Here is a 17,564-nt window from a genome sequence, read left to right as displayed (position 1 = left end):
GTAACAGTCATTGAGCACGCTACATAAGAGCGCCCACAAGCAGGTAAGTGCAGCGCGCCTTCAGTGAGCAAGGCGTCTTCGGGAACAAAAACGAACACTCGCGAAGGGGTATAACAAGAATGGCGGGTCAAGAAGACAAAAGTAAAAACAAGCAGTGTACGCGTACTACGCGCATCAAGACGCGAGGAAGTCATTAACACTGTCACGGGCGTCACGGGACAAAAAAGGGCCACCGCTCGGTCCTCTCTTCCTCGATTTGCGCCGGGTTGGTTACGCGCACTCGCGACCGCGTTGCGCGCATCGGGTTGCGCGGTGCATTGCGCAAGGCGGCGTGGTTATTGCGGGTGCACGCCGCATCCTGGGGCCAGAGGTTCAAGGTTCGGGCGTCGTCGTGCTTGCACGTTTGAGCGAAAAAAAAAAAAAATACGCGTTCTCGGCAACGCTGACACGCTTGCCGACGCGACGTTTTCAGGCAGGCGTCTCTCGACCCGCACATGTACACATACAAAAAAAAAAAAAAAAAAAAGAGAGAGAGGAAGAGAATAATGATGATAACAATAATAAAAGCGAACTGGGAGTCGGTGTGGGTTAATGGTTAGGAAAGCGCAAATTGACAGAGGCGACTTATTTAAATAACTCGATTGCTTACTATCAATTGAAAGAATTTTGGTAAATGAACAATGTCTGTGTGTGTGGGGGGGGGGGGGAGGCGGGGGTGACAAGGGCTCACCTGCAGTGGGCAGGCCAAAAGAATAGGTTGTAAGTGGCTTGGACGAAAGCAGAGACTATATATATATACAAAAAATCGTCTGCCTTAAGTTAGAATTCCTGCACAAACGGACTGCAAGATATCCAACTCACTATCGTGCAAAATCAGGGAAGCTTGGCTCACACGCGTGTTTGCCGTCTTCACTGTAACTGAAGACTCGAAGACCTCGCGTGTCAGTTTAAAAGTATAGTTAGGTTTCATTTCTAGAAAGCGGGTCAGGTGCATGCGCATGGATGGCGTTACCTTTTTGTGCATTACGCGTAGAATGCTTTAGAAATGATTTGATTGTGTGTAAATATCGCCGTTTATTAAGGCTTATTTTTATTCTGTAGGTTGGATGTCCGTTTTTTATTTTTATATAGTGTTAAGCCCCATTAGGAAAGGTCGAAGCCACTGTAAGCACGCCTAACCCGCGCCCTTTGCCGGTCTTATTCAGCAGATGCCCGGTGCTTGCCCACGACTTCGGGGTCGGCTGACTCGCGCTCCACCTGTATGCCACCGCTTGCTTTGGTGCTCGGTCCTGCTCGCTCGTAGTGTTCCTGTATATGCTCCCGCAGGGAGCAGAGTTGCGCATAGGTCCGGTTTATGATCCAGCTCTGCAGTGGAGCCACTCCTCGCGCGCGCAGGAGGCAAATGCCGCGCGGTGTTCCATTTGCTTTTTTGCCTGCTGGTCGCGAGCTACATGCGGTAACTGTACGCAAGCGCTGAGCAAGATGACACTTTTTAATGCAGGCCAAGCTCGAATGATTGACGTAGCCTAGACGTACCAACCCCCCGAAATTTTTAGTTTGTGTATACAAGTTTGTGTGTACACTGCAATACAAGTGTCAAAATGATCTGCTTCGTAGCACTTCACCGAAGTCATTAACTTATTGGGCTCGAATACCGCACCTGCGACCAGGAACCGATCGTTGCTACGCGCCCTCGACGGTCCGCTGATTGCAATTTCGATGGCACTGACAGAAACGAGTCGGCGCCGTGTTCGTAAAGTTGGCTTCGGAGCGCGCGTTGATCATTTGACGTCACTTTGCACAACGTGATCGCGCTCGGCGAATAGCAGTGCGAGCGGCGCCGGAAAAGGTATGCGCAACTCTGCTCCCTGCGGGAGCATATACAGGAACACTACTCGCTCGGTCTCTCGATTGCCAGGCGAACCCCGGTAGCGTAACCCGGTACATCCACGGCGCATACAGAGCCCGTAGCAACTGCCAGAGGACGTAAGCCTAGCGCGCCTCTGCCTTTCTCTTCCTCCGCGACGCTCTGCCTCTTTCCTTCTCCCCCCTCCGCCGAGCGCTCCTCCGTGCCTCGTGCGCTTCTCCTCTCCACTACCATGTGCCCTCCTCCTCCGGCGCTCGCTTCCCTCTTCCAGCTCCGCAGCCTCCGACTTAATCTCTCCCATTTCGCAGACTGCGCATGTATACGCTTGCGCGTAAAAAAGAATCGTAGCTTTCGGTCCCTAGAAAACGGCACGTTCCTTTGTCGCGTTCACGCCGTGCTGTCTGCGCGGCTATGGCGCGCGTTCTGCTCCCGAGTGCGATGTCGCGGGTTTGAATCCCGGGCCGCTGCGACCAGGTTGCGCTACAATGCAGAAACGCTTCTGCGCTAAGATACTAACGAATGACGGGCACTTGAAATCAATCAACAGCATCTCGTAGCCTCTTCAGCTACGAACCGCATGAGAATCGAACCGCGTCAGAACCATGCTCTTCCGGCCCAATACTCTAAAATGAGTTCACACCCTTTGGGGCTTATTTTGTCCCATCAACGATAATTGTCATGGGCCTTGCTTGCGTTCCCTCCCTTGAAAACTCGGCGTTCGCTACTTTCCTGTCGAGCATGCTTTGTCAAGCTGATAACGCGCAAGCCGTTCGTGACTATAAGGAGCACCGGGCTCGCAGTGTTAAAGGAAATGCGGGCAATTTAAGGCAGATGAAGATTGTTGTTTGGGGACATAATACAGCCCATCGGCTGTAAACTGCTTTTAGAGTGAAGCTTGGCCTCAGGGCTAGGTCTCGCCCGGGCTTTCGGTTAGGCCCGAGCCAGTGCAGAGTTATAATACACGTTACCTATATCGTGCCACTAATTTCACAATACAAATTTACCCATACATTGACCCTTATTTTCAACAAACACAAACCAAGTTTCTCTACCCCGAAGGCGTCAAGTAGACGTGTCTCGCAGAACGCGTGAAGATAGGTAGAAAACGAGTATTCAGTAATTACTTGTAGCAATCATATAATTAAGCCAGCGACATCAAACTTTCCCAAAACATCACGCCAAATATGGCCTCCATTTCCACTGTATATATGCGAACTTCGTGTACACATTGTACACTCTGTGATGTAGGATTGTACGGTGACACCACGTAACACTAGAAACGCCTTTGCAGGCTGCATGACAGCGCCCAAGGAAACAGTTCGTGTGTATCATGTGTACGCGCGCGTGTGTGTGTACGTTTCCTTTATTATTTTTCCCCATTTTAAAATCCTTTTCTCTCTCTCAACTATCGCACCCTTTGCCCCTCACACAGCACAGGGTAGCCAACCGGAGATAATCTCTGGTTAACCTTCCTGTCTTTTCTTTGCCTTTCTCTCTCTCTTGGTGTCATGTACAATTATCTTAGGACGGTGAATTTTGGGAAACATTACGAATGACGCCCGACTCATTCTCTCAAGTACTTGTTAAAGGAATTTTTCTTCCAAAGGTTGCAATTTAACAACACATGTTGAACTTCCCATGCTTATTGGCCGAATTGTTACCCCCATTCTCATCAAATTAAATCTTGGTGACAATTACAGTTTTCTGAAGAAAGCAGGCTAAATTCTGAGCCATTTGTGACGCACCTATGACGCTCCAGGGCATTGAATACGTATTTTACTGCAAAGACTGTAAATAACACACACACCTATGGTATACTTCGCGTGAACATTACTCCTAAAATTCATCGCGTCTTCGTCAACTATAGATAAGGTACTTTCTTTAATTCATGACTGCCACTAGGCAAAGCGACCACGAAACTCGTATATAACGAGTGAAAACAGGGAGAAAACGAGGGTTCAGTAATTATTTCCAAAGCTTACAAGTCAGAAACGCTGAAGTTTCGCCAAAAAAGGAATTTAACGTGCCGATATTTTCACCAAATATAAACTCACTGTGACGTTAATTTCCCTCAGGACACTGGGAAACATGCTGATAGCGGCCATGTAGCACTTTCACGCACCTGCTTAATGAACTTTTTTTTTGCAAAGGTTGTAATTATCGGCCGCTTTTTAAACTTTGCCCATGCATCGCGCATAAGGTTCCTCCTATTGCCTTAAAATGATGGCTATGTGGCACGTTGAGTTATTTCAGGACATTGGGCAAAATTCCTGCTCACTTCGTTTGTAAAGCTCTGGAACGCTTGTGTAAGCAATTTTCTACAAAGACTTTCGGTACGCGTCACGCAACATGGCCCCAATTCTGCATATATTGAATTGTTGCTCAATTTGGGGGGGGGGGGGGGGTTCTAAGGGCAGCGAAGAAACATTGTAAGCCTTTCAATAGCGCCTTTAAATAGACAGAAAAAAAAAACGAAAGAAGACCACGAGGGTTCAGCAATTTTCATTTAGCATATATTTAACCCAGAGACTTGAATTTTTTTTCTCTGCGCATCACTCCTAACATTTCCCACATGCTCTCTAAATATAAACTCCGTGAATTATATAGTCTACCAGGACACTGTGAGAACACGCGTACAACGTTTTTGGGTGCCGCTAGTCGTACTAACGCCTACACTGTAAAAACTTGTAGAGAAATGCGAGAAGCAATGTGAACATTTAACAGCACATTTATCCTCTAGGTAGACGCTATCCATGCCACGAGAAACGAAGGTTCCTTTTCAAAATTGCAGTCTGTAATATTTTCTAGATTACAACGTTTGCAATGTACCTGGTACGAGACAAGGAATGCTTCGTATCCTCTTCTGTTGATGCCAGGCCAATGCTGTCAGATGGGCATTCAGAGCGCGCACACCAGAGCCCCGGTCGCCTCGTGTCACTGGAAGTAATTTCTTCAGCAGCCGTCGAGAGGCACCCCGCAAGCTACACCGCTAGGGAGCCTTCGCAGACAAACACGCTCAAGCGCTGTCCACGAAACCTCTTTACATACAGCGGGACAGAGCCATTTCCTCATCACTATGGCATTATCGCATTATCGCATTGGTTATCGGTTGACGCTAGCTGCAGATTTAACTATAGCGCCCCATTATCGTGTTACAGCGTATCGATTGGTACGCACCGACCGATGCAGGCAGAGTTAGCTCGGACTGCATGCCTGGCGGCACTGACACGAATCTCAAAATTTTACGCGGCAGTCTGGTATATCGCCGTCCTTGCTGTTGAAGTGCTCATGTGCAGTTCTTGCATTTAGTCTAACATGTGCACACTGTAAACAATAAATGTGAAAAAATTTTGAAAAATGAAAAGCGTGTATTTTTAGTATAGGAAAGTTTCAATAGGAAAAGAACAACAACCTAGATGTCGTTTTTTAGAAAACGATTCTTTCGCATTTATGCTGAAAGACAGTTTGGATTTACCATAATATAGTTAACCCCTATACCGTGATCCAAACAAATTATCATCAATACTGTCGGCAAAATGACATGTGTTCGTCTCTTTTTATCATCAATTAACATATGTGTGGCACCCGCCGTGGTTGCTCAGTGGCTGTGGTGTTGGGCTGCTGAGCACGAGGTCGCGGGATCGAATCCCGGCCACGGCGGCCGCATTTCGATGGGGGCGAAATGCGAAAACACCCATGTACTTAGATTTAGGTGCACGTTAAAGAACCCCAGGTGGCCGGAGTCCTCCACTACGGCGTGCCTCATAATCAGAAAGTGGTTTTGGCACGTAAAACCCCATACAAAACATATGTGTGGCGCTACACCAGCCACGTCAGGGTATCTAGATATATCTTGTATGCGCGAGCAAGTTGGCCTTAATTTCTAAAAAAAGATACAGCTGTCCTCACAAAGAGCCATGCCACTCAGAGCATGGCTATATATATAAGCTGATAGAATTGATGCTTAGATAGTGTCGCGTAGTCACAGTTATCTTGTCTCTGAGTGTCTTGTCACATCTGAGATGTTATATACAGTATGCTTATCTGCACAACCACATCCCAGCTTTCGACTACATGAAAGATGCAGTCATGAGGAGAGTAACAGTTACTCCCATAAGAGAGTAAACTGTATAACAACATTTTCTGTAAAATGACGGGAAAAGCAATCAGCATAAAATGTTAATAAAATTGAAAAACGTGTGAAAACCAGAAGAAAAAGATAAGGCTTGTTAATGAAATTGCCGTCCCCTTCTCTTCCTGGAAAAAAAGTTTTCTTTTTACAGTGCATAGAATTTGAAGCACCGTTTTGCGCTGCTGTACTCGAGTTCGTGAGTTCGATCCCGGTCGTGGTGGCCGCATTTTGATAGGGGCGAATTTCAGGAACGCTCATGTACCTAGCTTTGAGTGCACGTTATGGAAAGGTGTTCAAAATTAATCCTTAGCCTCCCACTACGTCGTAGTTCCGGCACGTAAATTCGTAGCACTCAATTCTTTGCGTACCGATTCATACCATGGCACGATTCATACCAGGACGCGATTGTCTGCTACCTGGAGGTGGTAGCAGGGCAAGATTGAATTATTCAGAGAAGTCGAGGGCGTCCTCTCGATGACGACTCCTTTATTACGGTCGCAGCTTGTGACGACGCCTCTTCAGAGCGATGCCATTGCGCTTGTGTATGGAGCAGGAATGGCCATGCCTGCTCGTTCCGATGCTTTTACGTCGACGCGTGCGGTTCGGCCGCTCTGTTTCGTGGGTATTCATCCAGGTCCGAGAGCACTTGCATTTCGCTGGTTCATAAGCCGTGGCAGCGCAACAAGATACAGGCCTTGCCGCCGAGTGAGCCACCGTGCAACCTCGACGTCCTTCACGAACGTCGATCACTCGCACAATGATGTTGCGCAAGACAGGCCTTGGCGAAACTGCGCGCGAAGGCACAATGTATACATGAATACCTATTCCTCGAAAACTGCTCTTGGCTGGTAACAGAGGGGGAAATGCTGTCTCCGAGTGCAACCGAAAGATGGCGTGATGATGTACAGGCGAAGCCAGGAGACGACGGAGCCGCTTGCTTTGCGGTGTCTGCGGCAGGATATACGCCTGTGGTCACATTAAAGCAGTGTCGTTGCTTCTCGAATTCCAGTCTCGCTTGCGCTCGATTTTCGTGCGCCATCGAGTCTCCATGGTGCGACAACATGCCGTCGCACGTTACTCGTGCAGAAATATTTTGTCGCTGTCAAGGTAATCTGTAGCGGGCTTCTCTAAGCGGACGCGACGGAACCATGTACAGGGAAGGAAACCTAAATCTCCGAGTTGCAAAAACGAAAGACCGTTTACAACAGTGACTCCGACGGAGCGGGACAAATCGCACCACTTGCACGTTGCATTACAGATGCTTGGCTGAAATATGTATCGGGTGCTGCTGAAACGTTTCGAGAACTTTTAAATAGTTTTGAGCAATGTTTGAAGCAATATTCATAAAGAAAAGAACCTTTCGCAGATGTAGGCCAATCTGAGCAACTGATGCAGCAAAGACACGAAGCAATGTGTAAGCGAGTCTTCACACTCTTCGTCAGGAGTACTAGGGATGTTTGTTGGCGGCTCTTATGATGATTCATCACCGACGCCCTGGTCATTTACGGCCGCTTCGGGAATACCACGCAGGCTGTGTTGTTAGCTGCTCTTTACCACCGCAGCGGTATACAAACGCCTAGCTGACATTAAACTCGGAGCCGGTAACGCAAGGCGTGAGAAAAAAAATTACGGATTAGTGGCTAAAGCCACAGCAAAATAAAAATAACAATAATAATAAAATAAAAACCACGCTAATAAGGTGTTGTCTATTTGTGTACGCAAGGTGGACCCTTACTTAACAGTCATTCATAATCACGTTTCAAAGCAATCATATGGTACTTTCAATCAGGTCACGTTGCTGATTGCTCCCTCTAACAGCTTCTCTGTAAAATGCCGTTGAGATCACGATATAGAATAACTGACATGGTTTCCCGAGAAGGTGCACAGGTGCGCTCTCTCCGCTTCATCGTAGTAGCACCAATTATGTCCCAAATTCTGTATGACGAGACCGAGGCAGTATCCATCGCTGCGATATTTTTTAGAAGTACACCACGTTTTCTCTGTCCGATTCATAGCGCGTGTAACGATAGTTTTCAGTGCTAGCAGTACCGTTTTTCTCCACAGCGCTGCAGCAGTGGTGCACGGGAAAAGTTGCACGTGTCACATACACAGAACTCGGACGAGAGACCTTGTGGCAGGACCACTGTTGGGCGAAAAGCTTTCAGTGTAATGGAGCCTCGATATGAGAGGTGATATGAGAGATGCCCCGCGTTCCCGCAGCGGTGAAATGTCGCGAGTAAATACGCAGATCCCGTGCACTGTGGGAATCAGTCTTATTCAAAACTTTTTGCAGGTGGCTGGCTATCCAGCCTCGTTCGGAGTTCCGCAAGATTAGCAGATGGAACATGTCCGCGTGAGGAGCGCAATTGTGTGTGATTCACAGTGAAGCGTGAGGTTACGTTAGTTGCATGCAGCGCGTGGTCAAGTCACCAGCCCGTAATCCCTTTTCCAGTGAGATGCCTCAAGTGAATGTCTATAACTATTCCGTGTCAAGAGGTTGAGGCTGGCAAGTTGAAATGAATCAAGAGGAAAAGAGGGAAGCGAAAGTGGGCCGCGCTGTCTGCGCTAATTCTTGAGAACCATTCTTGGGTTTTGTACAGAGCGGTGATTTGAGCATCGCTTTATTGCGCAATGCGTGCTATACGAAGCCGCATTCCATATGGGAGGAGAAGCGCTCGCATTGTTAAAATGCCTTGGCGAAGGTTGCCTAGAAATTCAAGGAGCACCCTAAACTTGTTCTACAGCTGCTTCGTTAATATGCAAGTTTCTGCCCCATATGTTAGCACCGGTAGAATGCAATGATTGCACACTTTTCAACGACAGTGGCAAGCTCCCAGTCAAGATATGGTAAGCTGCCAGCGATACCTGACGTATGCACTCCAACCCATTTTTCTTCTATAAATTTCCTTGTCATGATCAGGGTCTCCTGTGAGTAATTGACTGTGAGTAAATAACTGACTGGTGACCATGAATTCCTGTTCCTTTTCCAGGCTAGTGAACACTTCTTTTGTCTTCTGCATGTTAGTTTTCAGCCCCACTCTTACACTTCATTGGTTAAGGCCCTTAATAATTTGTTTTAATTAGTCCCCAGTGTTGCTGAACAGGACAATGTCATCTGCAAACCGAAGGTTGCTGAGATATTCGCCGTTGATCCTCAATCTTAATCTTTCCCAGTATGATAGCTTGAATACTTGTTCTAAGCATGCTTTTCTTCTTAGGCCTTTCATTTATCATTTTCTCTAAGCATGCAGTGGATACTATTGGATAGATTGTGTCTCCTTGCCTGAACCCTTTATTGATAGGCAATTTTCTAATTTTCTTGTGGATAATCAAGGTAACTGTGGAACTTTTGTAGATATTCCCCAAGATTGCACGTATGTCTCCAGTACTCCTTGAGGGATATATAGAGAGATAAAATGAGCGGAAGAAGAGGCGAACTCGAAAAGATTCTGGTTCGCTACTCTGCACTGGGAGGAGGGTAAGGGGAAATGAACTGTACACCTTGATTACGCAATGACTCTATGACTGCTGCTACCTCTACTGAATCAAATGCCCTTTCATAATCTACCTATGTATACTGTGTTTCAAAATTATGCGGCACAACGGGCGTCACTTAGTCTGGAGTGCCAACATATGAATGCACGTGTCCCTGTACGCCCGTTGTGTCTCTCCAAGTGACAGAGTCGCTTGTAGAGACAGAATAATTTAACTAAATTCTGGGGTATTACGTAGAAAAATCACGATTTATTATAAGGGGGGGGGGGAGAGGGGGCTCCGGAATCATTTTGACCACCAGGATAAACGCATTCTGCTTTTTATTCTCCATTGCCAAATTAAATTGTCCAGAATCGCTCAAGTGGCTGCTAGCTCAACCTGTGTCTTTCACCTTTCTTATATTCTGTAATTCGGCTGGAGAACAAAAGCTCCACTTCTACAGAGACGAAAGGAAAAATCCTGAACGCTCGTTTTATGTGCAAGTCATAATCTCCATTCGCTGTTCTTGGCGAACACATTCATTCAGTGGCAGCTTTCCTAGCAAGCTTTAATTTAGAAGGACCGTTCAACCTTACTGCTACAGAATGTAAGATGTCAATCTACGCCTCGATGTCAGCTCGCGCTGTTTTCGGCCTCCCAGTAAAACTAGGTATAGATGCATACTTATCAATAGCTCCAGAAGCCGCATAAGTACGCCCGCACACGTCAAGCGCATATAAAGAACGGACGGGAAGAGCTAAGAAATCTGTAAAGGAGCCAAACAAATGCTGATTTTGTTTCTCGCGTATGGGCTCGGCGTATGCAACATTGTGAGACTCGATACACAGCACCGTCGATAGCTTTTGCATCAATTCACGCCCTGATATAGGTGAACTCCATGTAACATACACTGCAGTACATACAGGACACAATATATTGTGTGCCAATATGCAAAAAATAGTCGAATGGGCTAACGGCAAATCTATGACGTCTCGTAGGTGGGTGCTTGGAATGAAAATGAAACTATGTAGTTGCGATAAGGTCGACCTTTCACTTGAAAACTCTTCTGAAAACGGACGCATACCCGTCACGAACCACTGTGGCATGCGACGCCAGATGCACATGAAAATAAACGTGGTACTTTTGACGTTCTCGCAATTTTAAAGCAACGAACGACAGTTTATAGCGATACTGATTCGAACACCGTGGACACATGGGCAGAGGAAAACAATATGGCTCCCTGCCAAAAGATTACCTGCAGTTGAATGCCAAAGGGAGTGCAAGCGACTCTATTTAATCACTGGGAACATTATAAAAAAAATGGTACAATTTCCCGGGACACCCCACTTCAATTCGGGACATTCCAGGACAAAGAAGTTGTTCAAAACTTCGTGTAAGCAGTTTTGTAGATGCATGTATGTTGCTGACACTGACATCGTGACATCCTTTTTTTTCCCAAGACCGGGACACGTGCCGGAAATTCCAAGTATCAGTAATTAAAGATAGCGCTAACCGTTCACAGAGGCCAGTGACAGAGGCGCTCAACTTAACACCACGGCTCTCCAGGCAGAACGAGCCGTGCGATGCGTGTCAGTGTCGACCCGACTGTGCGTCCGGGGCTCTCCCTTCCTGCAACGGCCCACTCGCCGCGGCCAAGGGTGAAAGTGTTCGAGGAGGCCCGCCGCCGCTGCCGCCCAAATTTGGGTCAAGTAAGCGAGGGCGATGGCACTATACCACGCCGCACTCTGTATACCAACGCACGTGCCCGTCTCTTCCTTCCCACCGGCTTCCTCCTTCCACTTCCCACTGGTTGTTTTCTTTCGCTTTGTCTTGGTCTGCTCCCTTCGAGTTGTCCACTTTCTCTCTCTTTCGCTTTCTCACGTTCACTACCCGATCACGAAAACCGAGAGTGCGCAATTTCTCCATCCTCCCTCACCGCCTCACCTCCCCGCACTGATGCTTTCTTCACTTCTTTTTATACTGCCATTCACTTTGAAACTTTGGTGTTGTGCTTATACGTGTCCCCCTTGCCTGCTTTCCAGGCAGAGGAGGGTGCAAGGAGAATCTCATCAGGCGGACGATGCGACGGGACTTCTCAGGAGCCCGGTGGGGTCCGTTTGGTCAACGGCCTGGGAGCGCACGGCGCAGAAGAGAGTCCGTTGGTCATCTGACGACGCGGGGATGTCGGCGCCAGGAAATCCAAGCCACTGAGTAACGGAGGTGGGTGCGTGCACTTTCGGGAGCTCGCTTATTCCCTGCTTAAGGCACGCCGCTAGACGTTCATGTATCCACAATGCGAACGCAAAAAGAATGCCTGTCACCTTGCATTAGGCAGGAGATTTGTTTGCGCGTTTACTTTTACGCTGACTGTAGAGCGATCGAGCAGAAATGTCCTTTAGAGCGCACTGACCCCGACCAACAACTGCCGGGCTCTACATATATAGTACCGAAGCCTGAAGGAGCTCACCTAGTGTAAATTATTAATCAGCCATACGGGAACGCATTTTTGCTTTCTGTCTTTCTGCCTTTAAGAGAAAAAAACGCAATCCGGACAAGAGGTCACTTACAGAATACGTGCGTTTTGCTTTAGTGTCAGCGTGTGATTTGTTGTCCTATGCTTTTGCTTTCATCATTTTCCGTCGTTTCCCCTTTGATCGAGTGGCCGTTGTCATTTAGTTTCTTGATATTATACTTCGTACAATTCATACAACGTATGTTGTAAGAAATTTTAGGCTCGTGGTTATTATGGTAGCAAAACTATAGTAGTTAGTGATGAGGCAACCAAGCTGAGGGATGTAAGAACCAGCATATATAAATGTAAAATATATGAAACAAGTTGAGTACATGTTGGTTAGTATGAAAAATAATATAAGAATGTCCGTGTCAATAGACAAGTGAAAGCCCGCTTTTCTTAATTTTCTATTGCATGTTTATCTGTTTTCAAAGAAAAAAAAGCAATAATAATGAGACATTTCACAAAGTGTGCGGAGAACTTTCGCATTCGTATTTGCCGCTTTTGATGCTAATTGTATATAAAGTAAGCCTCGCTAATACAAAGGAAGAGAGTCTTTTGTGTGCATGTGTATGAAGAACTGTCACACTGTACTCGTGTGTCGAATGTGACAAGCATCAAACTGAAGATTAGACGACTTTTTTTTCTCAATGCACACCACAACGCAGCCCGTTTTCAGCTATGCTTGAGGTGCGCATTAAGGGCGATCGAGAGAAAACTGTTCGCATTGCTAATTTCAGATACGCAGCTTATTGCTTGAGCAGGCCGTATGGGAACGCATTTGCGAGTAGTGTAGATGCATGCGCAAGACAAAAATAATAAAGGACAGTAAAGTCAGGCAGCATAACAGTACACAACCGGTGGAATGCAGGGCTCAAAGTGAACAGTTTTAAACGAGTCACAGAACTCTGGGAAGTGTCTCATCTGTGGGATCACTGCAGTATGATGAAATGTATGAAATGAAACCCCCTTTCTTCTCGTTCAAGTCAGTTAGGGTCATTCAAGCGTAAACGTGAGAAAAAGATAAAATTTAATGGCGCTTAGCAACACACAGGCAAAGAGTGCTGACTTGTAAATTATTCGTGAATACAGTTCTGCGCGCAGCAGTGCTTTAGGTGAAACAAAGCCACGATAGGATACAGTTACCTTTACAGTCCGACTTGGGACATTGAAGATTGTCAAAACAATACCCTGCCCACGTCTTCTTCGTACACTGATTTCCAATAAACGCATCATCTTTCAGCAAAGGCATCAGGCTGACTCATGACCATTATATTTTTTCTCACGCTCAGTCAAATGCGTTTGGTCATGCTCTAAGTTATGGGATCCTTTAGCACCAGTTACTACTACAGCTAAGAAACATTTTCGTTTGACTGAACACAATGCATGACGATAACACGTGAAGTACACGAATAGACTGTGCATTGACCGGTAGCTATATGTAGATATAGTTACAAGAGTCACAAAGAGCAGTCTGACAGCGAGACCACGAATCTCCCTACGCCGTCTTTTGCGCGTTGAGGAAAGTGGCAGTGGCTACGCTTGCAGCTTCTGTAACATGAAGGAAGACATGAAACAAAGACCTTGTTGGATATGTATAAAAGAAGGTGGTATTACGCCGCTGTATCAGTGAGTTCGTTTCAGAGCGAAGTGCATTCGCCTCCGAGTAGCATGTTATGGAGCAGGTCCATAAAAAATAAGGAAAAGCGAGATTTTCTTTTCCATGAGGAGACTCGGAGTTCGAAGAAACTGTTTCCTAAATGTGAAACCAGTGGTATGGAAAGGTTTTGGGGGAAAGATGAAGTGGTTTTATGCATCATGGAAGGAAGGAAGGAACGAAAAAGTGGAGAAGGAAAGGCAGGGAGGTTAACCAGTTTAGCTTAACCGGTTTGCTACCCTACACATGGGAGAGGGATGGGGGAGATGAAAGATGTGGAAGGGGGAGAGGGAGAGAGAGCACAGCGCACAGCACACACATCGTCAGTTAGAGTCTATCAATCTTGCGTCGTACGTGATATCACTGTCACAGCCGCTTGTCCAATCCCGTCTCTTTCAAAAAACCGAAGTAATCCCTTCGTCGCCTTCAGCGGCGATGTCTTCTGTCGGCGGTATGTTAAAATCATTTCGAGGAACGTGAGTGTCAAGGTGCGCTAGAACGGATGCCAGGTACTGTCGCTGAACATTATACTCAGGAAAGTCGCAAAGAATGTGTTCCAGCGTCTCCTCGCAAAGACAGGCATTGCAGAGAGCGTTGTCGGCCATTCCAATGCGGAAGGAGTAAGATTTCGTGAAAGCCACCACCTGGCCATAAGCGATAAAATAGAGTCGCCTCTCTTCGGCGGTGTCCAGTTGGCATATAGAGATGCATCAAAGAGGACAGGTGGTATTGACGGTTGCTCTGGTTGGTCTGGCTGTTTGGTGTGCACCATAGAGAGAGCGTGATCTCCTGTGCAAGCACTCGAAGTCTGCTAGCTGTGTCCGATCGTGAAAGCGGTATGGCTTCTTCTTGTGTGTCTTCGAGAGCTGCCCGAGCGGCATTATCGGAGTCTTCGTTTCCCATGACGCCGCAGTGACTTGGCAGCCACTGAAACGTCACGTGATGTCCTTTCTCATGTGATGTATGGAGTAGGCATCTAATATCGAGCACGAGCTGTTCGAATGGCCCGCGACGCTGAGCTGACAGCACAGATTGTAGGGCTGCCTTTGAATCGCTGAAGATTGACCATTGTCGAGGTGGCTCCCGATTGACGAAACAAAGTGCAGCGCGAAGAGCAGCTAGTTCCGCAGATGTTGATGTTGCTGGGTGGTCAGTCCTAAAGCTGATGGTAATAGCTTTTGGGACAACCACAGCACCGCACGGACACTGGATGGTTGTGGAACCATCAGTATAAATGTGTTCACTGTCCGCGTACCTCTCGTGCAGAAGAAACAGAGACAGTTGTTTTAGCACAGGCGACGACAGTTCAGACTTTTCCCCGATTACTGGTACACTGAGATGGACTGTAGGGCTGATAAGACACCAAGGGGGTATCGATGGTTTAGATGCAGCGGTGAAGCCCGAGGGAAGTTTGTCGTTGTAATTGATGATAGTTTTAGAGAATGATGATTGGTGCCTGTCTGAAGGTAGTGCTGCAAGGTGATGATAGGGGGCACGTGCAAAATGTCTGATGTGCGTTCTCAGGGCTTCCACCGTGATGTGAGTTCGCATTGGATGGTCCCGAGCAATCGCAATAGTTGCCTCTGTTGACGGGCATCTGGGCAAACCAAGGCAGACTCTGAGTTTTTGAGCTTGTGCTGCCTGCAGAACACGAATATTTGTCTTGCAGGTGCTGTTCAGTACAGGTAGACTATATCGTAGAAAATCGAGAAAGAGAGTTCTGTAGAGTTTAAGCATTGCGTCTACTGACATCCCCCACGTCTTTCCTGACAAGTACATAAACAACTGGGAAGTTGCTGTTAGGCGCCCTTTCATGTAGGCCACGTGCGGGCTCCAACAGAGGTCTCGGTCAATAATTACGCCGAGGAATCTGTGGGTTCGGACATAGGAAATGGTCCGCCCATTGATTGAGATGACATACATCATGGAAAAGTTACGATGCGCAAGCGTGGACAGTCACCAGCTTTGCGTCTTATCGATAACTGAGGCTATTAATTAATTTATAGTTTGCACAGAAATACACTCCAACTTGTCACTCTTCGATAGGTTGAGCACTAGCATCGAAAAATTTCGGTGGCATCCTCTGGTGGGGGGGGGGGGGGGGGGGAGGGGCATCACTCGAGGTGCTATGTCATGAATTGAATTCTGGAGCTTTACGTGCGAATACCACGATTTGATTATGAGGCACGCCGTAGTGGGGGACTACGGAATAATTCTGACCACTAGGGTATCTTTAACGTACCAACATTGTATGGGACACGGGCGTTTTTGGATTTTGCCCCCATCGAAATGCGGCCGCCGCGGCCGGGATTCGATCCCGCGACCCCGCACGTAGTAACGCAACACATAGCCGCTATGCCATGCGACTGTGCGTGTTGCGAAGACGGCTTCGGAAGCTTCCGGTGTTTCTTGTTAATTTCACAACTCTAATTTTCTAAAATGTGTGAGCGAACGAGCCTTACGTGGCGAAATCGAAACCCGCTGTTACTACGGTTCTCATTGGCCGCAATTTGACGTCGCTACGGAGAGGCACTCAGTGCCCTTGTATACCCTACCTGCGACTGTTCGAAATCACTTAACAACGGAACAATTCGTTGTACCACAGCTTATGCTGTGATCAACACGGAAAAAATAAACTTTAACAATTATGCATAGAACCGGGTGCCACATTATATGGTAACGTAATTGTCTATCGATTCCGACAAAGTCGGCAAAATAGCGCTATATGAAGCTTAGAACTGATAAATAAAACCACGAGATAAGAACGCACTCAATTAGGAGCCCTTGAAACGGACAGAACCATTTAGTTTGTATTTAAGAAGAATAAAATGTGAAGATTTCACTCATTTTTTATTGGAGGCGCCCTCATTGGCATACTTCACTTAAAAGCTGGGGTGATCAGCTTTTCTCAGCTTTGCTATAGTTCGAGCCGCAGACTGTCACGGACAAGTACATAACAGGTCGTACTGGCCTGAGGTCGGGCAAAACTGTAAACAACTATAACTTCCTGAGAACAACGTAACACACATGTACAGCAATAAAGATGAATGTTAAGTATTCAGTTTCTCTTTTTTTATACTATAGAAAAGAAACGCTGAAAATCTCAGTGTACTTGGTTAGGAGGAGTATAGATAACACATACTTCGCACACTTCAGCCAAGTTCAATGCCTGCAGAATCAGGCGCTTCGTCTCATGACTTTCAGCCATTTCCTATCCAATGCAACGCCACTTTATTGGAGTTTAAACATTCATCGTATTCATCAGCTCTTTCAGTTTAAGCTAACAATCGTGATATAAAAGTTATTTAGTGTTATTGCACATATAGATGGCTTTGTCATTGAAACTCTTGTAAATACTAACATTACTAGATACTCTGAACTCGATATCGTCTTTTACCTAAAGTGCGCCCAAACTATGGTAAGTTCACTACCACATTTGCCGAAATCAAACTTTGGAATTATTCCACATACCATTAAATCATCACCTACAGAGCATATATTCAAGAATCAAGTTAAGAAATATTTTATGCAACAACTCTCTTCATCCTAACAACTGACTTTTGTGATTGTAATAATAATTGACTTAGCTATAATACTACATGTTATATTACTCCTACTTTTATTGTGTTGTAAACTTGCATTGCTTGTTTGCTGCAGAAGCTTTTGTTGCATCTTTCTTTGCAAGATTGGAATAAAGTTTCTAACTTTGGGGCTCCCTGTGTAGTACTAATTTTGTATACAATTCTTTGTAAAACTGACATCGCTGATGAATAAACTTGAACTTGAACACACACTTGAAACCAGCACAGAGAATAGCACCTGTTGAAGATCGAGGGCCTTTTCAGCCCTCGTTCAGTCCCAGTGGCAATGTCGAACGTTTCGCCTAGCTTTTGCTACGTGTTTGTCACTGTAGCAAAAAAAT

General features: G+C 46.4%; 2 protein-coding genes across 4 annotated transcripts in view; one reads left to right on the top strand and one right to left on the bottom strand.

Moving 5' to 3' along the window:
• Positions 1 to 17,564, top strand: part of LOC142579540 (flavin-containing monooxygenase 5-like) — a 135,506-nt gene that overhangs the window by 81,949 nt on the left and 35,993 nt on the right. Inside the window, exon 2 of one of the 3 annotated variants that reach the window (XM_075689871.1) lies at positions 11,516 to 11,693. The gene's annotated coding sequence lies outside the window, so the exon portion shown is untranslated. Of the gene's footprint in view, positions 1 to 11,512; positions 11,698 to 17,564 lie in introns of those variants that run through there. The other 2 variants (XM_075689870.1, XM_075689872.1) reach the window with 2 other exon arrangements.
• LOC142579539 (flavin-containing monooxygenase 5-like) overlaps positions 1 to 17,564 on the bottom strand; it is an 82,776-nt gene that overhangs the window by 62,714 nt on the left and 2,498 nt on the right. The window lies entirely within an intron of this gene.

Source organism: Dermacentor variabilis, chromosome 4 (assembly GCF_050947875.1).
Source record: "Dermacentor variabilis isolate Ectoservices chromosome 4, ASM5094787v1, whole genome shotgun sequence".
NCBI lineage: Eukaryota > Metazoa > Arthropoda > Arachnida > Ixodida > Ixodidae > Dermacentor > Dermacentor variabilis.
This window is presented reverse-complemented; position numbering and strand designations above follow the sequence as displayed.